Source organism: Felis catus, chromosome C2 (genome assembly GCF_018350175.1).
Source record: "Felis catus isolate Fca126 chromosome C2, F.catus_Fca126_mat1.0, whole genome shotgun sequence".
Classification (NCBI taxonomy): Eukaryota; Metazoa; Chordata; class Mammalia; order Carnivora; family Felidae; genus Felis; species Felis catus.
The window spans coordinates 33,356,716-33,367,890 of record NC_058376.1 but is presented as its reverse complement, the minus strand read 5'-3'; positions in this window follow the sequence as shown (position 1 = coordinate 33,367,890).

Sequence of the window (11,175 nt, the reverse complement as noted above, 5' to 3'; positions counted from 1 at the left end):
CTCCATCCCATGAACCGAACTATGAGATCATGACTTGAGCCAAACCAAGAGATGGAATCTTAACCCACTGAACCGCACAGGCACCCCTACATCTCAATATAATTCTAATACTCTGGGACTATCAATTCATGATCATTCACATTTCATCAGAGAAAATTGAGGTCCACATAGAAGGTCAGGAACTTACTACCTGAATACCAGTGTTTGTGTTCAATTAAAGTCATACATGCCTAATTGTCAGGTTTTCTCCCTTTTCTCTGGGTTAGGTGATCTGGCTGTCCCATGCAGAGTAGGACCTTTAGTGGATTTTCCCCAGATCACCTGCTTAAGAAACATTTAGACAACTTATTGCCAATGTTGAATTTGGGTAGAAATAGTATTAGTATTATATAAACTATTCTAATGTTTCATTTATTCTTACAGAAAGTCAGAAATGTGTGAAAAAAAGAATGAAAAAGAGTGTCAAAAGTAAGCTACACTCACAGAACTCTCAAAAGAGGATTGCAACATTGTAAATCTAGGAAAAGTGAAATGTTCTTGGTATTCCCTCAAGAATGACAGGATGAATGGCCTGATTTGGATCTCAGGGCCAGATAGAATCTCAGACTATAAAGTGGTTGTTGATGTCAAGTGACTCCAGAGATCTTCAAACAACAAAACAACTTTTTCTTATATCTTCTTTCCCTTTCAAATACTAGAGAACACACACACACACGTACACCCACACCCGTACCCACACCCACCTGCACACACACACACACACACACACACACACACAACAAATACTGGTAGAGCATATATCACATTTTCCTAGATGTCTGAGTAAAATCAATTAGCACTAAATCATGCTTAAAAAATTGGAAGACTTCCAAGATAAAAACATTCGCAAAAATCAGAATGATAAAGATGCTTATGTTAGTAAAGGCAGCTGTTAATTAGTTAATTTTCAGGTAGATTAATTGTTAGCAGTGGGACTTTTACTCATGAGATAAAATGGAGGACATTTTTTTCATGTTTTTCCTAAATTTGAGAGAAAAATTCTATGGATAATCACTCAGATAAGATCTTCCAAATATTTCATAACCCATGGTAATGAAATTTGTTTGAAATTTGTTTCTCACGCCTCATATTTTCTGCAAAATGGGATCTGCTGCCCAACTGAAGAATAATTTGTGTTAACAATTCTATTCAAGATTCTCTCAATTGAATTACTAAGTCAGATGGACCCCCTAAACTTAACTATGTCAAGAAATTTGTAAAAATGGACATAAACAAGAAATTAGAAGAACAAAGTCAGCAACCAGCAGTCTTGATTTTGTTTATCCAATGGCCTGAATGTGATATTTTTTAATTTTTTTTAACGTTTATTTATTATTGAGAGACAGAGCACAAGCAGGCGTGGGGCAGAGAGAGAGGGAGACACAGAATCCGAAGCAGGCTCCAGGCTCCGAGCTATCAGCACAGAGCCTGATGTGGGGCTCAAACCCACAAACTGTGAGCTCACGACCTGAGCCCAAGTAGGAAGTTTCCCAATAAAGCACCCAGGCACCCAGAGGGCACATTATTTAAAAGAAATAGCTTGTCTCCAATTTCTGTATGTTTTCAAATATTTACTTTTGAGAGAGATAGTGGGGGAGGGGCAAAGAGGGGGATACAGAGCATCTGAAGTGGGCTCTGCAACAGCAGAGAGCCTGATGCGGGGCTCACACCCACAGAACCATGAGACGATGACCTGAGCTGAAGTCAGATGCTTAACTGATTGAGCCACCCAGACACCCCTAATCTGTACACTTTAAGAGATACTTTATACCACCTGCCTGACCAAGCACAGCATAGGCAGAAAAAGAGTAACAAAGTAAAAAAAGTGCTTTATGCATAGTCATAATTCAGCAATGAAAAATAAAAAAAAAGAGAGAACATATAAACTGAATACATAAATTTGAAACTTAAGAACTTGGCTATTATGAAATCAAATAAAAGTAAAGCCATATTTTAATCAGAACGTGATATAATATACACACCCAGCAAATTTTCAACTGGATCACCTTTTCTGGTACCTCTTATCCCTTGTCTGGCTCCTGATAAATCATACTTTTTTAAAGAATACTAAACAACAAGACCTGTCTGCATCACTGCTTTGGGGAAACGAAACCCATCGATTTCCCTTTGAAATTTGTGAAAGTTGGTATTTTTTAGTGATTAAATCCTAATGCCAGTGAAAATATCTAATGCCTGTTCATTGTTGATACACTATAAAACACATTCTGCAATTTCCCTAAAGACAAAGAGCCCTACCATGTACATTTCATAAGCTATTTTTCTACCTAAAAACTTGCATGTAGCTTTCCTGATTCCAGCAGAGGTTGGGGAGAGGTGTTGTTATTGTTGTTTGTGTTTAACCTTTCATTATTTGGGTTACATCTTGTCACATCTTACTGGATCCAAGTCCTCCATCCGTGTATTACCAGATCATCCTCACTCTACTGCTTTACTCCTAAAAATGCCTTGAGTCTAGATCGCCCAGGCAGAATTAATATCCTCATGCAAACCTTCCTTGAAAGATTATGGTAAATGTTGCTTGTGGCGATTTTTGTTTCCTCTAGCATTTACCACCCTCCCACACCTTTCTCTACTTCATGTTTCTCTTTTCATTTACTTTGTTTTGTTTTGTTTTGTTTTGTTTTGTTCCCCCACTGATTTTCAATCCCCTGTTCTATTCTATACCCTCCAGCCTGCTATCTCAATACCTTTATTTCCTTGCTGTCTATTCCACTATGAATTGAGAGTGGTACAGTATGACTTTGAAACCTGGCAGCACAAGTGATGTGGGGCTAAAGTGCCAAAGTAAAAAATCCCAGATACATCTAATATTTGGTATTTACAAATAGAAAATGATTATTTATCTCTATAGTCATGTATAAACACATATACGTATGATATGCATATACACAAGTTGTGTGTGTATATATATTCACATGGAGATTCAGATACGGAATTGTAAGTGGAGATGCACAAAGGATCTTCATATCTTCCAAGTGGCAGAAGCAATCTAAAGAACAATATGACAGTCCAAGAGCTGCTCTGAAGGAGTACCATTTTCCTAGAGTAGTCCTAATATTGATTTAGAGATTGTTCCTAAATTATCTTACAGTGTTCTGAGAAAAGCTATTCACAGTGGTTGATGTAGCAAATACTGAGCTACTATTTACATTCTCATAATAGCCAAATTTTGGCCTTGAATCAAAACAAAAGTGAATTCTAATGGCACAAAGATAGAACTAATTAGAGGTAAGAATCCAAAAATATAGAGTATTAACAGATATTTGTTGAATTAAATGTAATCTTTAGCTTAATTGAATAAAGTGAAAACAAAAAAATTATTCAGTATAAAGAACTGTAGCTTCTATTTAGTGGATATATGAATTATTTTAGTTGTTTATTATCTGTTATTATTTCTTATTAAAATATTATGTTTTGAAGACTTAGCTAGAGAGAACAAAATGATAGCTACCAGAGAAGAGGTGGGTGAGGGATGGATTAAATAGGTGATGGGGATTAAGGAGTGCACTTGTGATAAGCACCGGGTATTGTATGGAAGTGTTGAATCATTCAATGTTGTGCACATGAAACTCATATAATGCTGTAGTTTAATTAACTGAAATGTAGACAAAACCTTTGAAAAACAAAAATATATTGTGTGTTGACATAAATTTTAATTAGCCATCTCTGCTTTAGAATATAAATCTATCAGGTCATAATAATTTTTATTTTGGCAATCAAACACCAGATTTGTTCACATTATTAGGGGAATTTGAAGAATCTCATAAAATGTTTCAAAATCTCAAAAGTTCAATAAAAACATGACTTTCACAAGTTGTAATTTTTTTATCCAAAATATAATCTAAATATGAATAGCTGAGTGTTCACAAAGTTATTTATTGAGATAAATCAACCATCAGAACAAGGAGACAGAGTTTAGAAGCCTCATTAATCCACTTTTATTAAAAGTGGCCAGTTATTTGGTTATACAGTAATAACACTTTGGTGACACAGTTCATTTCAATTAAAAAATTGAGATTATACTGACTTTTTAAAAACATAAAGCAAAATGTTCTTGGTTTTTACATGTCCCAGTCTTAACATGGATATAAGTAGAGGGAGAACACTGGAAAATTAAACAGGGAACCAAAACTTAGCTAGGTTTTTTAATGAATATGCAATGCCACATAGTAATTAAGAGTTTAGTGTGGGAAGACAATCATTTGTATGCAATTCCACCTTGCCTTCTTACAGGCCATATGATTTTGGCCAAGCCATACAAACTCTCTAATATCATTTTCCTCATTTGTAAAATAAAAATGATAATGGCAATCATTACATAAATATTTATATGAATGAGTTAATTCACACAAAGTGCTTTAAACAAATAGTAATGTGGCTAAAGTCCAAAAAGTGTAAAATTTGCTTATATCAAAATATTAATTTAGATATAAAATCCATGGCTTATGATTTCAACTCTAGCATACTTTTCACTCTAATGTAAAAGATATGATATGCATCTTTTGGATAAGTTCTCCATATATAAACACATATATACATAGATTTCAAGTATAGGTAACACTGGATTCTGTATACATAGTATATACATATACATAGTTTATATACATATACAACTGGATACTAGACGCACCTGGGTGGCTCAGTTGGTTAAGTTTCCAATTCTTGGTTTCGGCTCAACCCATGATCTCAGGATTCTTTGGTTCAAGCCCTGCATCATGTTCCTCACTGCCGGTGTGGAGCCTGCTTGGGATTCTGTCTCTGTCCTTGTCTCTCTGCACCGCACCCCCCCCCCACTCACTCTTTCTTTCTCTCACACAAAATAAATAAATAAACTTTTTTAAAAAGACTGAATAGGGGTGCCTAGGTGACTCAGTAGGTTAAGTGTCCCACTCTTGGTTTTGGTTCAGGTCATGAACTTGCAGTTCGTGGGCTGGAGCCCCACATTGGGCTCTGCATCTGGGAGTGCAGAGCCTGCTTGGATTCTCTCTCTCCCCCTTTCTCCCTGCTCCTCACCCGCTTGTGCTGTCTCTCACAAAATAAATAAAAACTTAAAAAGTAACTGGATAAATATGTACATAAAAATGAGGATAAATATATAAGCATGCTCATGAGTATATTGAAGTATGTATATATAAATTTTAAAGGAATAAAACTATTAGATTATGTATAAATATGTGTATATATATATATATATATAGTACATAAAATATGAATGGCTTATCTAAAGAATTTCATGAAGAAACTGCTTTCAGGAAACTTGGTTTTATTCTTAAATTATCTTTTTAATTTGGGACAAAATATTTAAACTCTTCAGACTGAAACCTAATCTGAAATATGAGAGAATTGAAGTAGGTGAAATCTGAGGTCAATTTCAATTCTGTCAAAAGTGATGAAAAGTGATGTCTGAAAAGCAGTATATATGTATGTATATATGTGTACATATATATGCACACACGTACATGTATTAGTATATATGCACTCACATATATTTGCATATATACAAAGTTATGTATATATTAGTTTCTTAAATTTATAAAAATGCAATATTTTTAAAGAGTATACTATTATTTTAAGAAATGTAATGTCTCTTCCACAATAGTTGCTGCAACAATCAGACAAATAGAATCAATGAGGTTATGGAATATCTGAACAATTCTATCAACCAACCTGACCTAATTGATATTAATAGAACACTGCACCCAAACATTGGAACATTAATCAAGATAGAAAAGATAGACTATACGCAACCCCATAAAATAATTCTCAGTGCACTTCAAAAGATTATAAAGTAATATGGAATAAATTATAAGATAAAAGGAGTATTATACATCTCTTTGAAAATTTTACCACATATTGCTAGAGATGCATCACTTTTTGTAGTTGTGAATATAAAGTGGAGTGGAAAATTAAAGCAATAAATCAAAATATCATAAAATATTCATCAAAACATTGAAGTGCTCAAACCATTTACGTGAACAAATGGTTTTATTTTTGCTAAGGTAACTTTTTATTTTATTTAATTTCCACAAACCTAAACACATTGAAAAGTTTTGAGTAATAATAAGCATATATTTCATTCATCATAATCAGGGGAAAGTATTTAAATATTTTTATAATAAAGAACTATACAGTTTTTTTTTTAATTTCACAGTACGAGTAGTAGTCTTGGAGATTATTTCCTACTTTCAACTTAATGTTTACAAATGTACTTTATGGTATCTCTTGGAACCATTTTTATCTTGGCTTTAAATTATATAAAACTTAAACTTTGTATAACTATACTGCAAGAGGTTATGCTTCCAGTCAATAGCAACTAATTTTTGGAACTAACTTCCTTCCTGACAGTATTAAAGAAGTCATAGATTAAACAGCCATAAATTCTTAAAATTTGGGGAGGATGATTTTGGTATGCTGTAAAAAATTTTTTTGAATATGGACAGCAAATATGTTTTTAAATCTGTTAGTTTAGTAATACTTCAAAAATGATGTTTCTAGAAAAACGTTCATTTTCCCCTGGAGTACTTTTTAAAATTAATTTGTTTATATTCAATAATTATCGTCCCTGTCTTCAACAATTTTATAGCTGAGGACATTTAGAAAAATAAACTTATCTAAACTTACAGAAATTAGATTTAATTGTTAATTTTCTTCGTTTATTCATTGCTCTATTCTGCTATTTTATACTTTAAAATTCAGCCATGATTTTAATGTAATTTTTCTGAAGACATATTGTGTGGTTTTCTTTTGCTGTGCTATTTATATCAATCAGGAATTGATTAGAAAAGATCACCTTGAACCTGAACCAAGTGAGTGCATTGCTTCATTATTTTACTATACAGAGACCTGCTCCTTTAGGGAAAAATAACAATTGTGTTCAATTACATCATGAAATTGCATCAGAAGTTGTTTTTCATCACACAGCTTTTTTTTCCTGGAGAATTTATCTTGAGTACTTATGTTTATGTATAACTTATTTATTTATATTTATATATCTCTATATGATTCTAAATATTTTAGTTAAAGAAGGTGTCTTTAGGGGTAGCATCAAGCCAGGATAGTCTTTGATAAGGAAAATGTCCACCACTTAGCAAGTGTATGAAAATACACATGAAGGAACACATGAAAATTCGGGTATTAGACAAATGACTTGAACAGTGTCCTCAGCGTTGAAACAGGCCCATGGCTCTTAAGGTGTCTAATTTGAAGCACACATTATTCATGTGCATTTGCGTATGAAGCTGTAGGCAGAACAGGAAAACAGAAATGTGATGGTTTCTTAAAATGTTTTATTCAGTTTTTAATTGAGATATGTAATTTCATCGTTCAGTTTAAATGATTATTTAATGTTCTGTATATTAATGTAATTAAAATTAATGCATGTGTTTCTTTCATTGGGAAAAATAAGGTGTACTACTTAGAATATGAATGCAAATTTGGGGGATATTTTTATTTGCTAAAATTCCACTATATAGTGCATATTTGTATATTTGCATATATTCTTTCTAGTTATGTGTATTATATATTTACCTTTACATCTTAAAATCTGTGTACAAATCATATAATATAGAAGTGAAGTTAGGGAATATACATCATATTTTTTTATTATTGAAATATAGTTGACATATGATGCTTTATTAATTTTAGGTGTATAACATAGTGATTCAACAATTCGGTATGTTACTCAATGCTCACTCTATAAGCATAGTATATGTTGTATTAATTATGAAGCTAGGGAGAAAGCCCTAACTTAAATATCATATCCTCCTTGGTAACTTAGATGAGTAAAAAGGAGTATTTTCCTTCATTTTCATAAAAAAGCAATAGTGCCTATTACTTAATCCAAACTTACACATCTTAGGTGACACCCCAAGAGACTTCTGCTCAAAAATGGTGACTTCACTGTAATACCTGTGCCTTCTCCTCTCTAAATAATGTTTTAAGCTAATAGAAATAGAAATAAGTATCTTGTGATTTGCAGTAAACCATCTCTACTATCTTGATAGTATTTTAATGTTTATTTATTTTTGAGAGAGAAAAAGACAGAGCGTGAGCTGGGAAGGGGCAGAGAGAGAGGGAGTCACAGAATCTGAAGTAGGTTCCAGGCTCTGAGCTGTCAGCACACAGCCCTACACAGGGCTTGAACTCACTAACCATGAGATCATGACCTGAGCTGAAGTCGAACGCTTAACTGACTGAGCCACCCAGGCACCCCTATCTTGATAGTTTTGAGCTAAAATAACAGGGAAGCACATAATTGTCATTGGTTACTGAAATGGCAGCAATTATGTTTGTACATCAGAAATGTATACATGTGCATAAATATTATTTAAGGAGAGTTAAAATCCAAAAATAGTGTTTGGATGAGATTACAAAAAGATAAAAGAGATCAACTAATACTGTGATTTATTTATACATATTGAATGAGATATGCCATTTTCTATGGGTTATCTTTGGGCTGTAGCTGTGCATTTAAATTTCAGCTTCATAAACAGATACTAAGAACATTATGGCTCCATTTTATCCATTTTTATGTTCACCATCACCCCCATTTTTAGATTTCTAATCAGTACACAATTATTTGGCTAAATCTCTTGCATGGAAACACTCCAGAGAATAGTGATCAAAGAGACTTATTGACCTGGTTGCTACAGTAAGTTTACAGTTTTCTAGTGTGCAATCGTTAAGAATGGGAAAGGAAATGACCAGTGGAAAAAAAATGCTTAAAAAATAGAGACTAGAGTAGAAATGCTGAAAATATTCAGCTCACATTTTACCTTGTCCCAAAGCACTGGAGGTTATCAAATTCACTGTGTTTTATTAGCAAGCTGTAGTTTTACAAGGAGCATGTTCCAGAAGGCATTAGCAGAGCTCATTACTTGAAACTATTTTGTATAGATCACCAACATATAAAGGAAGTTAGGAGTGAAAATAGAAACACATACCACTGATAAATGCTGAGTAATTAAAAGTCAAAACAAAGGTACACAATGAGGTCCTCGAAGAATTGAGAAGTAACATTTTGATATAAAATACTCACTAGAACAATGGATGCCAGCATGAGGTAGAAAAAATAAAATAAAATTTAGCAGAACCAAAGGACTCAAAAGATGGCTGGTCTTGAATAGAACCTTTGTCTTAGCAATCCTGGCCATTGATTTCACCAACATGTCAGCTATTTCTAAGATTTTTTGTAGTTGATTTCCAAGAAAAGAACTCATCTCATCTTTGTTTTAATATTCCAGGGCCTTTAAAAAATTAGAATATATTTGCATACAGTAAATTGTACTCTTTGAGTAAACCAGATCTGTGAGGTGTATTAAATTCATAGTGTCAGATAAATACAATCAATTGACATTTACATCACCCCCCCCCCAAATTTGCCCTGTCTCCCTTTGTAGTCAGTGGATGATAAAGATTCACAACAATGCATAAAAACCACCATAATCACTGTGCTCTAATTTGTCTCGGCGAAACACTTGCTATGTTAAAACTAATGGATGGATAATTAAATTGTCTCCTGATTTCTAAATTTCTAAATTTTTCCTGATTTCTTGTGTTTTCTCATACCCTTTATACTAATTTTATTCAACTTCTTTTTAAGTTTAGGAGACTAAAGTGTGCCATGGATAATATATTTTTCAAAGATTACTGAGAGAAATAATTTTAAAACATTTGAAAATAAAATGTATATTGATATAATGGATTTTTCATTTGAATCTTATTGAAGATACATAATCTACACACACATACATGAAACACAAATGCTTTGCATTAACTTAACTGTAAAAAGTCAATTGAACATTTATTGAAATCCTGTGAATTAATACATTCTGTAAGTAATATTGGGTTTAATATTTTCCTATTTGCTTCATAGTTAGGAGTTACATGTATCTCCCACTTCCATGTATGTCTGTGAGTCAGAACAAATAAACACAACCTAAATAATGATGCTTTTGTATTGATAGAACAAATATGAGTGTTCTCTGGTCATAACTGTGATAATTGTTTTTACTTGCCTGAATCTATTGTAAATATACAAAGTTGTGCCTGGTGTATTGAAATGTACATTATGAGTATACTACTACTAAAACAAATAACATTTTTTCAATCCTAATCATTTTAAATGCTTTGCATGTATTATTTCATGCAATCATCACTGCAATTCTATGTAATAAGGACTGTTATGCCAATTTTATAAATTAGAATCTGAGGCAGAGAGTGTTTAAATAATTTGTCCACGGCATGTAGTTAATAAATAGTACAGCTTAATTTGAATGCAGATTCATTCTGGAGCCCACACTCCTCACTGCTATGCTTGAGACACTCCTGTGAAAATTTGAAAGTGCTTCAAAATTTATTTCAGTAAATAAGTTAAACATGTCTATATTGTTAAGGCTGTATCCATGCTTACCTCTAATGCATTCACCACTTTTTAACCATCACAGGATATGTTAATTTTCTACCATTTTACATACATTGTCTCTAGCATTTACATGACTTGTTTAAAACAAACACAATTAAGCTTGCATAAGATGGAACTTACAGTATAAACCATTATTTGGGTTGACTTATATATTATTCATTGATAATTATTAATTATATTTGAGTAAACAGATTTTGATATCATTGCCAAATAAAGGCACTTTACTATGCTTATTCTGCAATAGTCAATACTCTTTAAATTGACTGTCAATACTTCTATACAACAAAGATGATCTGTCTCATATTAGTATTTGTTTTATCTATTTTAACAAGTTACTTTTTATTTTCATTCAAATACAATCATTTTTCAGACAATCCTCAAGGAGACTAAACAATGGTAATGACAAATATGTCTCAAAAATTTTCTTCCAGGATGCAAATGGCATTTCAAGATTAAGTAAAATGTGAGGAAAATTTTTAAAATCAAACTTATGAAAATTTTGAAAAAATCTTGAGCAAAAAATATGAGAGGTTACACTCACTTTAACACTAAATTGAGAGTGTAGCAAAATGTGTTCTTTTCCAAATTCATGAAGTAAAATTACAACATTCATTTCATTCATTGAACAAATTGTTATTATCAATTCTGTATAATTACATGTTATTGTGAATATATTATTCACTTCATAAAAA